The sequence below is a fragment of the Aotus nancymaae genome, unplaced genomic scaffold (assembly GCF_030222135.1).
Source record: "Aotus nancymaae isolate 86718 unplaced genomic scaffold, 86718_ANA_hifiasm-v0.15.2.pri h1tg000062l, whole genome shotgun sequence".
Classification (NCBI taxonomy): domain Eukaryota; kingdom Metazoa; phylum Chordata; class Mammalia; order Primates; family Aotidae; genus Aotus; species Aotus nancymaae.
The window spans coordinates 43,240,232-43,257,447 of NW_026988476.1; the positions used below are offsets into that span (position 1 = coordinate 43,240,232).

At 38.8% G+C, this 17,216-nt stretch overlaps 1 protein-coding gene and 1 pseudogene across 1 annotated transcript in view; one reads left to right on the forward strand and one right to left on the reverse strand.

Moving 5' to 3' along the window:
- The window catches only part of UNC13C (unc-13 homolog C), a 617,099-nt gene that overhangs the window by 33,484 nt on the left and 566,399 nt on the right, over positions 1-17,216 (forward strand). The window lies entirely within an intron of this gene.
- LOC105729154 (intraflagellar transport protein 80 homolog) lies at positions 673-9,239 on the reverse strand (annotated as a pseudogene).

Genomic DNA, 17,216 nt, shown 5'->3' on the forward strand with positions numbered 1-17,216 from the left:
TATGCTGATACCTCATACAAGTGGTACCTCATAATTAACCTTTTGTGTCTGGCTTATTTCACTTAGTGTAGGGTTTTCGTGGATTCATTTTTAAGGCTAGATAATATTCCATTGTTTGTATTGTACCACATTTGTTTATCCAGTCATTATAGACATTTGAGTTGTTTCCACCCTTTGCTATTTGAGTAATGATACTATGAATGTTGGTATATAAGTATCTGCATTTTATATATTTGCACAAATGTATCCTCATATGTTTTTGTTCTATAAATAAACTTTTGGAGGCATTTCACAATTTAGAGGTCAAATAGAAATGAATGATAACATACATTTTAAATATACCAATGTTTTATTATCAAAATTCATATTTGTTCATGCTGAAGATTCCAGGATGAAATAATGGGCAAAACTCAGAAATATAATCAACACTACACTGACATTTCATAAGTATATCATAATATTTGCTAATTATTCAACTAAAAAAAATATAAAACATGGAAGTTTATAAATTACTTTGTGTTTCATCTTTCTGTATGTACTTTTACATTAAATACACAGCAAGTGTTTATACTTACTTAAAGATTATGTGTTTTTCTTTAGCCACCAAAACATGCTTATCCTTAATCAGAATTCATTTCAAAAGACAAAACTTCTTACAGATAAGCATGGCATTTAGGGCTTTATACCCATACTCTTACTTAATTGGCTGCTTGATGATCGTTCTCATTTTTTTGTAAATTTAATCTCAATTTTGGCTTTGATTTTTCTCTAAATCTATTTGGAGACCTTCTGCATACTGCAAGTATCGTTTATTAGTTCATGTTTACCAAATGTCTCCAAAAACTTTTGACAGTAAGCAAGAACTGTATCAACATGTGTTTTGTATTTTATAGCCAATCCCAGTGCCCTTTCTCAGTTGTAGAGATTAATACTGATCTGGATTGCTTGATAAATAAGGCCAGCCTGCAGAACTATTTCACCCTCCTTTATATTCCCACTAAATCTTAGTATGTGGGCCATTTTTGATTCTTTAAATGGAAGACTTTTTATAGAATTGATGTACTAAACCTTATCAATTTTACCAATTGCTGCATAGGCCATTTCTGCAATAGTCATATCTCAGTTAGCAACTGCCATAGCAGCTAGACAAGCTCACATGGTTTGCTCCTCAATAAAGTGGTAAAGTCTTACAGGATCTTCCCATTTTGAACTGCCTGCATGTTCATGGAGAATAGCAGGATATGGTGATAGAACCAGAGGGCCATTAACTCTTCTTATAGTTACCTGATTTCCGACAACACTCACAATATGGGGATTTCTGTTGAATTCACTTGTATCCCTTTTATATGATGTTTTAGGCAAAATGTAACTGTCCACATAAACTGTCTTGGAGTAATACAAACTGTAAATTGAGTATCTTGAAGTCCACAAAGGATATTGCATGTATCACTCCATGCCAAAGTATGCACAGTTGTTCCAAGTTTGAGAATTTGTTCTTCTTTCTCAAATTGTTTCACAGAAGTGATATAGATATCTCTATTTTTATCAATAAAAGCAACTTTTCTATTATTGGTAAGTCCTTTTTGATCCAGAACAGTTTCCAAGATTTCATTCTTACAAGAAAGGAACTTTCCATCATCTAATAGTTTTCCAGTTGATGCCTCAAAGAAAAAGATTATTTTTTCATCAGCTTTGTCTCATTGCTTTGGTATCATTACTCAGAAACACAGTTTGTGCATTCAGAATATCTATTATCCAGGAAGTTTTGGAGATGAAATAAAGCATGCTTCATATGAATATATATTGATAACACTAACATCTACAAGAAGAAAATGTCTTTCTGCCTGCAGGATTAAACTAACATTTCCTTCTTTGAAATCAAATACAGTTGGTGTATTCCCTGTTCTTTGTGGAGAACACATAACATTGAAGAGACATTGAAACAACTAAGTGTGCATAGTTCAAAGACGCTTTAATGGCTATCACAGAATTCCAGTAAGGCCAGTGCATCATTAAGAATGTTATGAACCTGTATGGTCCTTTTTTTTATTGTACTTTAGGTTCTGGGGAACATGTGCAGATCATGCAGGATCGTTGTATAGGTACACACATGGCAATGTGGTTTGCTGCCTCCCTCCACCCGTCACCTACATCTGGCATTTCTCCCCATGTTATCCCTCCCTGACCTCCCTCCCCCCACTGTCCCTCCCTTGCCCCCCACAACAGACCCCAATGTGTGATGCTCCCCTCCCTGTGTCCTTGCGTTCTCATTGTTCAACGCCCGCCTATGAGTGAGAACATGCAGTGTGTGATTTTCTGTTCTTGTGTCAGTTTGCTGAGAATACTGGTTTCCAGACTCATCCATGTCCCTACAAAGGACATGAACTACTCCATTTTTATGGCTGCATAGTATTCCATGGTGTATATGTGTCACATTTTCCTTGTCCAGTCTATTGTCAATGGGCATTTGGGTTGGTTCCAGGTCTTTGCTATTGTAAACAGTGCCGCTGTGAACACATATGTGCATGTGTCCTTAGAATAATTTATAATCCTTTGGATATATATCCAGTAATGGTATTGCTGGGTCAAATGGAATTTCTATTTCTAGATCCTTGAGGAATCGCCACACTGTCTTCCACAAGGTTGAACTAATTTACACTCCCACCAACAGTGTAAAAGTGTTCCTATTTCTCCACATCCCCTGTTTGAATAAAAATTTATTTACAAAGACAGAAGGCAGCCCAGATCTGGCCCATGGGTTGTAGTTATCTTATCCTCGTGGAAGAAGGGTGTGGGGAGTGTAGGAGATGGGCCAGGTCAGGGTGAGGAATATTTCAGGAGGAAAACCCTGGCCTGAACCCAGGCTCTTCTTCAGCTCTGATAATTTTGTTTCTTCATGTGTTACTGAATTGAAATATTCAAGCACGTCATTCCTTTCAAGCATCCTGTCCCAGGGTAGGTGATGAGGTTAGTGTGTTTACAGTCAGTCCTGTATTCCAGATTTTTTTTAATTAATTTTTTTTTATGATTGCATTTTAGGTTTTTGGGTACATGTGAAGAACATGCAAGATTGTTGCATAGGTGCATACGTGGCAGTGTGATTTGCTGCCTTCCTCCCCTTCACCTATATGTGGCATTTCTCCCCATGCTATCTCTCTCCAACTCCCCACCCCCCACTGTCCCTCCTTTATTTCCCCCCAACAGACCCCAGTGTGTAGTGCTCCCCTCCCTGTGTCCATGTGTTCTCATTGTTCAACACCTGCCTATGAGTGAGAACATACGGTGTTTGATTTTCTGTTCTTGTGTCAGTTTGCTGAGAATGATGGTTTTCAGGTTCATCCATGTCCCTACAAAGGACGCGAACTCATCGTTTTTGATGGCTGCATAATATTCCATGGTGTATATGTGCCACATTTTCCCTGTCCAGTCTATCATCGATGGGCATTTGGGTTGGTTCCAGGTCTTTGCTATTGTAAACTGTGCTGCAATGAACATTCGTGTGCATGTGTCCTTATAGTAGAATGATTTATAATCCTTTGGATATATACTCAGTAATGGGATTGCTGGGTCAAATGAAATTTCTATTTCTAGGTCCTTGAGGAATTGCCACACTGTCTTCCACAATGGTTGAACTAACTTACACTCCCACCAACAGTATAAAAGTATTCCTATTTCTCCACATCCTCTCCAGCATCTGTTGCCTCCAGATTTTTTAATGATCGCCGTTCTAACTGGTGTGAGATGGTATCTCAATGTAGTTTTGATTTGCATTTCTCTAATGACCAGTGATGATGAGCATTTTTTCATATGTTTGTTGGCCTCATGTATGTCTTCTTTTGTAAAGTATCTGTTCATATCCTTTGCCCACTTTCGAATGGGCTTGTTTGTTTTTTTTTCTTGTAAATCTGTTTTAGTTCTTTGTAAATTCTGGATATCAGCCCTTTGTCAGATTGGTAGGCTGCAAAAATTTTTTCCCATTCTGTTGGTTGCTGATTCACTCTAGACTGTTTCTTTTGCCATGCAGGAGCTGTGGAGTTTGATTAGGTCCCATTTGCTATTTTGGCTTTTGTTGCCAATGCTTTTGGTGTTTTGGTCATGAAGTCCTTGCCTACGCCTATAGTGATCGCCATTCTAACTGGCATGAGGTGGTATCTCAATGTGGTTTTGATTTGCATTTCTCTAATAACCAGTGATGATTAGCATTTTTCATATGTTTGTTGGCCTCATATATGTCTTCTTTTGAAAAGTATCTGTTCATATCCTTCGCCCACTTTTGGATGGACTTGTTTGTTTTTTTTCTTGTAAATCTGTTGTAGTTCTTTGTAGATTCTGGATATTAGCCCTTTGTCAGATGGGTAGATTGCAAAAATTTTTCCCATTCTGTTGGTTGCCAGTTCACTCTAATGATTGTTGATTTTGCTGTACAGAAGCTCTGGAGTTTAATTAGGTCCCATTTGTCTATTTTGACTTTTGTTGCCAATGCTTTTGGAGTTTTAGTCATGAAGTCCTTGCCTATGGCTATGTCCTGAATGGTTTTGCCTTGGTTTTCTTCCAGGGTTTTTATGATGTGTTGTTAGGTCTTATGTTTAAGGCTTTAATCCGTCTGGAGTTAATTTTAGTGTAAGGTGTCAGGAAGGGGGCCCGTTTCTGCTTTCTGCAGATGGCTAGCCAGTTTTCCCAACATCATTTATTAAATAGGGAATTCTTTCCCCATTGCTTATTTTTGTCCTGTTTATCAAAGTTCAGATTGTAGGTGTGTCATTGCCTCTGAGGTCTCTGTTCTGTTCCATTGATATATATCTCTGTTTTATTACCAGTACCATGCTGTTTTGATTACTGTAGCCTTGCAGTGTAGTTTGAAGTCAGGTAGTGTGATGCCTCTGGCTTTGTTTTTTTTTGTTTAGGATTGTCTTGGCTATGTGGACTCTTTTTTGGTTCCATATGAAGTTTAAGGTGAATTTTTCTAGTTCTGTGAAGAAGGTCAATGGTAGCTTGATGGAGTTAGCATTGACTCTATAAATTACTTAGGGCAGTATGGCCATTTTCACAATATTGATTCTTCCTCGCTGTGAGCATGGAATGCTTCTCCATCTGTTTATGTCCTCTCTTATTTCCTTGAGTAGTGGTTTGTAGTTCTCCTTGAAGAAGTCCTTTACATCCTTTGTTAGTTGTATTCCTAGGTATTTTATTCTCTTTGTAGCAATTGTGAATGGAAGTTTGCTCATGATTTGGCTCTCTGTTAGTCTGTTGTTGATTTATAGGAATGCTTGTGATGTCTGCACATTGATTTTGTATCCTGAGACTTTGCTGAAGTTGCTTATCAGTTTAAGGAGATTTTGGGCTGAGATGATAGGGTCTTCTAAATATGCAATCATGCCATCTGCAAATAGAGACAGTTTGACTCCCTCCTTTCCTATCCAAGTACTAACCAGGCCCGACCCTGCTTAGCTTCCGAGATCAGACGAGATCGGGCGCATTCAGGGTGGTATGGCCATAGACGACTCCCTCCTTTTCTAATTGAATACCCTTTATTTCTTTTTCTTGCCTAATTGCTCTGGCTAGAACTTCCAATACTATATTGAATAGGAGTGGTGACAGAGGGCATCCTTGTCTAGTGCCAGATTTCAAAGGGAATGCTTCCAGTTTTTGCCCATTCAATATGATATTAGCTGTGGATTTGTCTTAAATAGCTTTTATTATTTTGAGATACATTCCTTTGATACCTAGTTTATTGAGAGTTTTTAGCATAAAGGGCTGTTGAATTTTGTCTAAGGCCTTCTCTGTATCTAATGAGATAATTGTGTGGTTTTTGTCTTTGGTTCTGTTTATGTGGTAGATTACATTTATAGACTTGTATATTGAACCAGCCTCGCATCCCTGGGATGAAGCCTACTTAATTGTAATGGATAAGCTTTTTGATGTGCTGTTGTATTCAGTTTGCCAGTATTTTATTGAAGATTTTTGCATCTATGTTCATCATGGATATTGGGTGAAGTTTTCTTTTTTTGTTGAGTCTCTGCTGGGTTTTGGTATCAGGATGATGTTGGTCTCATAACATGATTTGGGAAGGATTCCCTCTTTTTGGATTGTTTGAGATAGTTTCAGAAGGAATGGTAGCAGCTCCTCTTTGCACATCTGGTAGAATTTGGCTGTGAACCCGTCTAGAGCTGGACTTTTTTTGTTTGACAGGCTATTAATTGTTGCCTCAACTTCAGCCCTTGTTATTGGTCTATTCAAGGTTTCAACTTCTTCCTGGTTTAGGCTTGGTGGGGTGCAAGTGTCTAGGAATTTATCCATTTCTTCCAGGTTTACTGGTTTGTGTGCATAGAGTTGTTTGTAGTAATCTGTGATGATAGTGTGTATTTCTGTGGAATCCGTGGTGATGTCCCCTTTATCGTTTTTTATTGCATCTATTTGATTCTTCTCCCCTTTCTTTTTTATTAATCTGACTAGTGGTCTATTTTGTTGATCTTTTCAAAAAACTAGCTCGTGGATTTACTGATTTTTTGAGGGGGTTTTGTGTCTCTATCTCCTTCAGTTCTGCTCTGATCTTAGTTATTTCTTATCTTCTGCTAGCTTTTGAGTTTTTTTTATCTTGATTCTCTAGCTCTTTTAATTTTGACGATAGGGTGTCGATTTTAGATCTTTCCTTCCTTCTCATGTGGGCATTTATTGCTATAAATTTCCCCTATACACTGCTTTATATGTGTCCCAGAGATTCTGGTATGTTGTATCTTTGTTCTGGTGGGGTTCGAAGAACATCTTTATTTCTGCCTTCATTTCATTGTTTATCCAGTCGATGTTCAGGAGCAAGTTGTTCAGTTTCCATGAAGTTGTGTGGTTCTGAGTTAGTTTCTTAATCCTGAGTTCTGATTTGATTGCCCTGTGGTCTGAAAGACTGTTTGTTATGATTTCCATTCTTTTGCATTTATTTATTTATTTAATTTTTATTTTTATTTTTTTTGAGACGGAATTTCGCTCTTGTTACTCAGGCTGGAGTACAATGGTGCGATCTCGGCTCACTGCAATCTCCGCCTCCTGGGTTCAGGCAATTCTCCTGGCTCAGCCTCCTGAGTAGATGGGATTACAGGCACGCTCCACCGTGCCCAGCTAATTTTTTTTGTATTTTTAGTAGAGATGGGGTTTCACCATGTTGACCAGGATGGTCTCGATCTCTTGACCTCATGATCCACCCGCCTCGGCCTCCCAAAGTGCTGGGATTACAGGAGTGAGCCACTGCGCCCGGCCTCTTTTGCATTTATTGAGGAGTGATTTACTTCCAATCATGTGGTCAGTTTTGGAGTAGGTGTGATGTGGTGCTGAGCAGAATGTATATTCTGTGGATTTGGGGTGGAGAGTTCTGTAAATGTCTATTAGGTTTGCTTGGTCCAGGTCTGAGTTTAAGTCCTGGATATCTTTGTTAATTTTCTGTCTAGTTGATCTGTCTAATATTGACAATGGGGTGTTAAAGTCTCCCATTGTTATTGTGTGGGAGTCTAAGTCTCTGTAGGTCATTGAGAACTTGCTTTATGTATCTGGGTGCTCCTGTATTGGGTGTGTATATATTTAGGATTGTTAGCTCTTCTTGTTACATTGATCGTTTGCCATTATGTAATGTCCTTCTTTGTCTCTTTTGATCTTTGTTGGTTTAAAGTCCATTTTATCTGAGACTAGGATTGCAACTCCTGCTTTTTTTGGCTCTCCATTTGCTTGATAAATCTTCCTCCATCCCTTTATTTTGACCCTATGTGTGTCCTTGCACGTGAGATGGGTTTCCTGAATACAGCACACCAATAGGTTTTGACTTTTTATCCAATTTGCCAGTCTGTGTCTTTTGATTGGGGCATTTAGCCTATTTACATTTAGGTTTAATATTGTTATGTGTGAATTTGATCCTGCCATTTTGATGCTAGCTGGATGATTTGCCCATTAGTTGATGCGTCTTCTTCATTGTGTTGATGGTCTTTACCATTTGGTACATTTTTGGAGTGGCTGGTACTGGTTGTTCCTTTCTTTGTTTAGTGCTTCTTTCAGGAGCTCTTGTAAGGCATGCCTGGTGGTAACGAAATCTCTGAGCAATTGCTTGTCCATAAAGGATTTTATTTCTCCTTCACTTATGAATCTTAGTTTGGCTGGATATGCAATTCTAGGTTGAAAGTTCTTTAAGGATGTTGAATATTGTCCTCCACTCTCTTCTGGCTTGTGGGGTTTCTGCCAAGAGATCCATTGTGACTCTGATGGGCTTCCCTTTGTGAGTAATCTGACCTTTCTCTCTGGCTGCCCTTAGCATTTTTTCCTTCATTTCAACTCTGGTGAATCTGAGGATTATGTGCCTTGGGGTTGCTCTTCTTGAGGAATATCTTTGTGGTGTTCTCTGTATTTCCTGTACTTGAATGGTAGCCTACCTTGCTAGGTTGGGGAAGTTCTCATGGATAACATCCTGAAGAGTGTTTTCCAGCTTGGATTCATTCTCTCTGTCACATTCAGGTACACCTATCAAATTTAGATTAGGTCTTTTCCCATAATCCCATATTTCTTGGAGACTTTGTTCATTTCTTTTCACTCTTTTTTTTTCTGATCTTGCCTTCTCATTTTAGTTCATTGAGTTCATCTTCAATCTCTGATATCCTTTCTTCTGCTTGGCTGATTTGGCTGTTGAAACTTGTTTATGCTTTGCAAGGTTCTTGTGCTGTGTTTTTCAGCTCTGTCAGGTCATTTATATTCTTCTCTAAGCTGTTTATTCTAGTTAGCATCTCATCTAACCTTTTTTCAATGTTCTTAGTTTCTTTGCATTGGATTAGCAGGTGTTCTTTTAGCTCTGAGAAGTTTGTTATTACCCATCATCTGTAGCCTGTTTCTGTCAGTTCATCAGATTCATTCTCCATCCAGCTTTGTTCCCTAGCTGGTGAGTAATTGTGATTCCTTGGAGTAGGAGAGGCATCCTGGTTTTTGGTGTTTTCATCCTTTTTGGCCTGGTTTCTTCCCATCTTCATGGCTTTATCGACCTGTGGTCTTTGAGCTTAGTGACTTTCAGATGGGGTCTCTGAGTGGATGTCCTTTTTGTTGATGTTGAAGCTATTTCTGTTTCTTTTGCTTTTAGCAGTCAGGTCCCTCTGCTACAGAACTGCTGGAGGTCCACTCCGGACCCTGCTTGCCTGGGGATCATCTGCAGTGGCTGCAAAACAGTAAGGGTTGCTGCTGGTTTCTTCTTCTGTTATCTTCATGTCAGAAGGGTACATGCCAGATGTTGGCCTGAGCTCTCCTTTATGAGGTGTTCTTTTGGGTATACAGGCACTGGGCAGCTGCTTGAGGAGACAGTCTGTCCCTTTTAGGAGCTCAAGTGCTGTGCTGGGAGCTCCATTGTTCCATGCAGAGCTGCTGGGCAGGTATGTTTGAGTCTGCTGCAGTAGAACTCATAATCACCTCTTTCCCCAGGTGCTCTGTCCTAGGAAGGTTGGGCTTTATTTATAAGTTTGCGATGTGTTGCTGCTTTTTTTCACAGATGCCCTGCCCCACACTGAGATCATCCAGTCACAGTCTGCCAGCAGAGGCATTGCTGATCTGCCATGGGCTCTGCCCAGCTGCTGTGTGAACTTCCTTGAGGCAGTTAGAACTGCCTCAGTAATGGTGGACTGCCTTGGTAGTGGTGAACTGCCTCAGTATTCAGTAGTGGTGGATGCCCTTACCCCCACCGAGCTGAACCGTCCTGGGTCCAGCTGCGCTTGCTGCAAAACTCTCATTCCGAGCATTTCTGATTGCTTGTTTTGTGGGGGTGGTACTCGTCAAGCCAGATTACCTGGCTCCCTGTCACAGCCCCCTTCCTTTCAGTTGAATGGGTGGCTCTGTCTCCCAGGTGTTCCAGGTGCCAGTTGAAACAGCCACCCAGATTTGTGTGAGTTTCTGTGAGCCATCTGGAGGTACCGGCTGAAGCAGTCATTCTGGATACTCGTGGCACTTTTTGGCTGGGGAATCTCCTGGTCTGTGGGCAGTCAAAACTTGTTTGGAAATGTTGTGAACACTCACCCTCTGTGTTGTTCTTTCTGGGAACTGCACTCCAGAGCTGTTCCTATTCAGCCATCTTTGAGAAGGTCAAAAATCTAGTGGATTGAGTTGACATTTTAATATATCAAATTTCTATTTGTATTTGTATTTGGGTTTTTTTTTTTGACTTTGTAATTTGTTTCCCACTGCTTAGTCTCTCTATTCAACATACCATGTCACAGTCTTTCAAATGTAGAGACTTTGCTACATATTTCAGTATCTGGTGACACTAGCTGCTGATCAGATGACTGTGGTTCTATGGTGGATCTATGAATTTTCTTTTTTTACTTCATTTCAAGTGTTTCTGTTATATGAACTTTAAATCTCACTTGCTGACTTTGAAAATTTTTGTTGGTATTTTACAGAGGTTACAATAAACATAAGGATTGAATAATAAATTACATGTTTTTGGTGTTGAAGTGTTTTATCCAAGAAGAAAGGATGACTTTTCATTTTTTAAAACCTACATTGAGGCTTTAATATTTAGCTCTTCACGTACTAAAATTTATTTAAGTTGTTTCCTTCCTGGGTGGTAAAGGCTGTGCTTTAACTATTTATGTATTTATTTATTTAGTTAGTTTGCTTTCACTTGTCACCTAGAACAATGTCTTCAATATAGTTGTTAATTTGATTTTATAAGTATTCAGTGACAGAAATAGTTCTCAGTGATGTGGTTACTTTCTAACTAAAAGGATATAGAAAAATATTATGTTGGTTGTAATGGCAAAAATCCACAATTACTTTTACACCAACCTAATACATTTAGAATTCCGTTTGACTCTTAAATTTTCTCATTATTGTTATTGTTTTTGGGGATGTAGTCTGATTCTGTCACTAAGGCTGGAGTACAGTTGGCAGTGGCATGATCTCGAGCCACTGCAACCTCCGCTTCCCAGGTTCAAGTAATTCTCCTGACTCAGCTTGCCAAGTAGAAGGGACTTACAGGTGTGTGCCACCACACCTGGAAAGTTTATTATTATTATTATTAGTAGTAGTAGAGATCTGATTTCACCATGTTGGTCAGGCTGATCTGAAACTCCTGACCTCAAATGAGCAACCCACCTTGGCCTCCCAATGTGTTGGGATTACATGCCTGAGCTGCCATGCCCAGCCTAAATTTTCTTATTCTTAATTCAGAATGTGTTCTAGAACTTTGAAACTGACTTTTGCAAAAATACAAATGTAAAATCCACAGTTAACAGATAACCTGAGTGTCAAATTATTTATACAGCTTTCTGTGATATACTTCCCTGGCTACCTACATATTTTTTAATTTATGATTTTTGGGTGTATATTAAATGTGTATATTTATGGGGTACCTGAGATATTTTAATACAGACATACAATGTGTAATAATCACATCAGGGTAAATGGAGTGTCCATTGTCTCAATAATTTATCCTTTCTTTGTGTTACAAACAATCCGATTCTGCTAGTTTACTTATTTTTAAATGTACAATAAGTGTTGACTGTAGTCACTTTGTTGTGCTATCAAATACTAGATCTTATTTAATCTAAGTTTATTTCTGGACTCATTAGGCATTCCCACATCCCTTCTCCTACCCCCCACTACCCTTCCTAGCTTCTGGTTACCACCATCTACTCTCTGTCTCCATGAGTTAAATTGTTTGAATTTTTAGCTCCCACAAATAAGTGAGAACCTGTGAAGTTTGTTTTTCTGTGCCTAGCTTATTTCACTTAACACATGAAATGACTTCCAGTTCAATTCATGTTGTTGCAAATGACAGGCTCTCATTCATTTTGATGGCTGAGTAGTGCTTCCACTTTTCTTCATCTGTTCATCTGATGATGCACACTTAAGTTGCTTCCCAATCTTGGCTATTGTGAACAGTGCTGCAATAAACATGGGCATGCAGATATCTCTTTGATATACTGGTTTCCCTTCTTTTGGATATATACCTAGTAGTGGGATTACTGGAGCATATCATAGCTCTAGTTTTAGCTTTGAGGAACCTCCAAACTGTTTTCCATAGTGGTTGTACTTATTTATGCCAACCTATCATTTGACTCTTCCTTCTCTGCATCTTCAGGCACCATATAGATACTTCTGTTCTACTCTTGTGCTCTTGTCAATCTCTCCCTCTTAGACTGTAAGCTCCTTGGAGGTACTGACTGTGACTGATTTGTCTATGCATCCTCCGATTATAATGCCTTTCTTAAGGCTGTCCTCTGTTAAATTGTCACAGGATGATTCCATGTGAACAGAATTTTGTGGATAGAATTAACTGTTCTGAATCTAGAATTTTATACTCTAAAAACAGGCTGAAGAAGATAGGATCATTAAGCTGGATATTCAGTATCTACTTGCTGTTTATAATTTAAATACGGTAATGTGACCCAGATTTGAAAGATTTTCATTACTCCTTAAGAAATTCCCACTTTCTCTACTGGTTCTACAATGTATCATGTTGACTGTTTTCAACTATAAACACATATCACAATATCAGTTATTGACATTAAGCCTGCATTTTCTTTCTATAACCTGCCTGGTAAATGAAAGCCCAAATGACATTTTCACGAACGTATTTTTTTTTTCTTTTTATATTTTGTTTATTTTCTCTTGTTGGCGCTTAATGAAGACTATGCATAAATGGAACTGACTTTCATGCAGTTGATTTTTATTTTTGTTTTGTGCTCAAGAAGTCCGCTGCCCAGTGAGTTGTATCAACTGCACTATTGTAACATCTGAACCAACTGTGGCCTACACCATTTGATAAAGATGACATAATTGTTTTATTTATTCTTTTATAATTTATAATTATAGCCTGCAGATTAATAGGCATTATTATAGGAGTCAAGCTTGATCATGCTACATGCGATATTACAAGAATTTCTCTGTGTCTACACATAAATGGGTTACAATAACTCATTTGTAGTATGAAAAAATCATGCTTATGCATTTTGAGGTTTCTTGAACACTAAATTAGTTACTTAGGAATTTGTCCTTGCCAACTCAATTATCATATATCATTAGTCTTGTCTTGTTTTCTGTCATTTCTCTAGTCAAGTTACATCACATTAATAATTCAAGTATACTTTGGGGAGTGTTTACCTTGAAAAAATATATTTCTTGAGATCCTGTTTTTTATTTAATGATCTTTGATATGCACTGCCACAAAACAAGTAAGTGCTATTGTTGAACTGATAACAGGTTTATTTGGTCCCTCCAGTTGATCAACTGAGGGATTGTAGTCTGTAACCATGTCCAGACAAAATGCAAATGTATTTGATGCCTTTTCTTACCCTCAGTATGCATTTGGAAAGTGTTAAGCATTCCTTCTCTGAGTTGTTTCATAGAACTAATTATCAAAATTTTAAAGACATCTTTGCATAGATGGTGTTTTATTTTTTTGAATAAATTTATCCTTACATTTATTTTCTAGAAAGACATTGGGAGAGTCATTCTAATAACAGGATGGGAGGGAATTAAGGTAACACTAATAGGAAATGAAAAATTTTGAAACTAAAATATATGTTTTGCTTCCAATGGGTACATTTACTATTGACATCTGGAAATTTAGGACCCCGGAATGATGAAAGAAGAGAAATACTCAAAATGACAGCAAGAGAGTTGCGGGTACTCCCTTCACATCTACTGGACACCTTCCATTAGCTTCTGTGCCTCTCTGTATGATTTTTCTGGTTACATGTAAGGCCTAATTGAGTGTAAGTAAAAAGGCAGAGAAATTAACATCCTAGGAGTGACCCTTAACTAACAACTAGAAAGGATTGGTAGATACGTTCCTTTCCCCTTAGGTAGAACAACTAAGAGGTGTGTTCCATACCATTTTCTAAAGTAGGTAAGTCCCAGTTCACCATGAAACTAACTTTTCTGTGTTGATTTCTTCCTTTTCCTTTCACACTTTGCCACATCTCTGCCAGTGTTTTCTACCAAATGAACTAATTTTGCTTAAAGTCTAGTTCAGAGTCTGATTCTCACCTAAGACAGTGAATAATGTCTGTGCTATCTCAGAATTTAGGTGGATGGAAGAAAAAATGATATTAGAGCACTTTAGTTGTACAAACAAAAGAAACACCTCTTTGCTCTTGGAAGCTTGCTTACTTTTTTCCCTGGACCAGAGCATTTTTTTTTCTAATTGGATCACTGCCCAATTTCCCTTCATACCGGATCTCTGTTGAAGTTGGGTTGGAGCACAAAGACCAACTTAAAGGCCTCTGAGGAAATATACAGAGCCCTGGGTTCAAATCCAAACCCTGGAATCTTACCTCCCTTGTCAGTGAATTGGTATAGCAAGCCCTTTCAGGAGCGCTTAAGGTAAGAGAGAGCAAAGGAAGCAAGACAGTGGAGAAAAGAGGGTATGAGTTTCTCAACATGGTACAAGAGAATGTCGAAGGAGAGCTCTCATTCTATAAAACTTTTTCATGCACTGCCAGCTTGCTCATTGTATACAGCCTGATAATGGCTCTAGAATGCCCTGGAGGCAGAAATAATCAAGGAGGAAGGAAGGAAAAGAGAGTGGGAAGAGACCAGAAAGAAACTTTCTACCCCCTTCCTTCTTAGCATAGGTATGTCACTTAAATCAGGATCATGGATGTTTGCAAATTTGAACAATACACCTCAGAATTTGGGCAGCCTGTATCATATACCAGGAACTTAAATTACTCATTCATGCCAAGATGGGGAGTGACTCAAAATGACTTCATTTATCTCTTAAAAATCTCCGTCCTAAGCCGGGTACGGTGGCTCACACATGTAATCCCAGCATTTTGGGAGGCTGAGGTAGATGGATCACCTGAGGTCAGAAATTCAAAACCAGCCTGGCCAGCATGGTGAAACTCATCTCTGCTAAAAATACAAAATTAGCCAGGTGTGGTGGTTGGCGCCTGTAATGCCAGCTACTCAGGAGGCTAAGGCAGGAGAATACCTTGAACCCAGGAGGTGGAGGTTGCAGTGAGCTGGGATCATGCCATTGCACTCCAGCCTGGGCAACAATAGCAAAACTTTGTCTCTAAAAACAAAACAAAAATCTCCATCCTCTGTGTGATTCTTCTAACATGTCAGAGGTTACAGTTTCCTATAGAGGGTGATCCCAGCACCACATTCTAAACTGACATGATGCTTCTCTCCTAGCCCTAAACTATCTCCATTCCATTTTTCTTCTACTTTTCACAATGCTCAACCTTCCAGGAAAGCAAGATGATACTGGTCCTAAACATGCTATACTTTTTTACATCATGATGTTGTGGAGTATATGATCTCTACTTCAAGATTGCTTTTTACCTTCCACATGGAGGTAAAGTTTAGTCTAAAGCAGTGGTCCTTAGTGTGTTGTCCTTGGATCAGTAATATGAGCATCAGTCAGGGCGCTTGAGAATCATGCAAAATTTTAACCCCACCCGAGCACACTGCTTTAGAAAAACTCTAGGGGTAGAACCTAGTAATCTGGGTTTTAATAAGCCCTTCAGGTGATCCTGATCCTCCATACATTTTGGGACCTACTTGTGTAATGATTGATCCCTGAAAATACTGGGAACTGAGAGATGAAAATCCCACTCTAGCTTGGTGTAAGTCTAGACAGCCCAGTTATTCTACCCGACCCCTTTCACTGAGAGACAAAATCGTGATTAGGAATGCTCATTGATCTTGGTTCAGGAAGTTGGTGAGAGGGGAAAGAAAGCCTTATTAGTTTCTATTAGGGCTAGGCCTGGGGAATTGTAGTGGGGATAGATGAAGAGAAGACCTGTGGTATTTGGTTTTTTCCTTCCTGGATGAGAGGATGCCTTCCTATTTCAAAATATCTCCTCCACAATGATGGAAATTTCGCCAATTAGAGTTAATAAGAAAACATTCCGGAGCATGTTAAGGAGTATGTGGGAAGATGATTAGTCATAAACTTGAAGCAAATTAGCTTTCATTCTAACCTGGCTGATATACTTTAAGTAAATGAGAGTCTGATTTGGGGGAAGGGTAACTCCAAAGCAAGACACACAGGAAGCTGAGTAAGAGGTATGTGGGACTTCCTGAGGATGTGTGTGGTAGGGAAGGGGGCGATGGGCAAGAATTTAGGATGTTAGAGGGCTTGGTGAGCTTGGACAGGGCACCAAGTGGCAGGAGAGAAGTATTGAGGTATATGACCAAGCCAGTACCAATTGTTTCTTTCATTTCAGATCCCTTCTAGGAGTCATCAGCTCTCAGTAGAGAATAGTGGTTACTTAAATTTTTTTTTTAACATCCTCACTTACTTCTCCCTCATTCATTTTTATTCTCCTAGATTCAGAAGATTAGAGTTTATGGAAGCAAACTAGTATTTTTCTAGCAATAGCATGGAAAATAAACTGCAAAGAAGATTCTGTCTTGAATGAATTCTAGGCACCATAAATGCTACAAGAATAACTTGACCTTTTAAAAAATGACCAGTCTTTGTGCTAAGTGTGAAAGAAATGTTATGCTTCCACTGAGTTCCACAAATCTTTTTTTGTACAGAAAAATACTAGTGGGATACAGCACAAAAACTTCAAGGTGGGAGAGACAGCTGCCTTAGAGAATCTGTCCTTGAGAAGGAGGGGAAAGGGCCAGGAGACAAATCCATGTAATTCAACTTGGAAAGACAGGATTTTAGGAGGCACAAAGGGCAATAGGAGTTTCATGGGTAAGACAGTTACTGTTTTTTTGACACCCAGGAATTTCTGGGATTTGGTCCACAACCAGGTGAAAACAGGAGCTGGATTTAAAAAGCTTTCTTATTTCTCTTTGTGTCTAACTGCTCATCATCTTCCTACCTCAATTTTTCTTTTTTTTTTTTTAGGTTTGTCAGATCTGTCACTTTTTTGTGTCTAACTTTTGGTGAAACTATTCTCACAAAAGATACCTAACCTATAAAGGTCAAGTGCGGGAAATTGTTCAGTCACTAACGTAAGGTCATATGGCTAGCTAAGGGCAACAGAGAGATCAATGGCTCCATGATCTTGCCATAATTTCATTTCTGTTATTATTTCTGTGTCTTTATATAGACCTACTGGCTCTGCATAAATTTGGCCAATTTGTTGCTAAGAAGATTACAAAAATAATGGCAACCTTAGAGCTTGAGAACCTGTCTGTAGCTCATCTAAGGTTTACCTCACACAGTAGGGGACTGGCAAGTTGATGACTTAGATTTCCACTGTGTTCTCTTAGGATCAGCAGAGAATAAATGT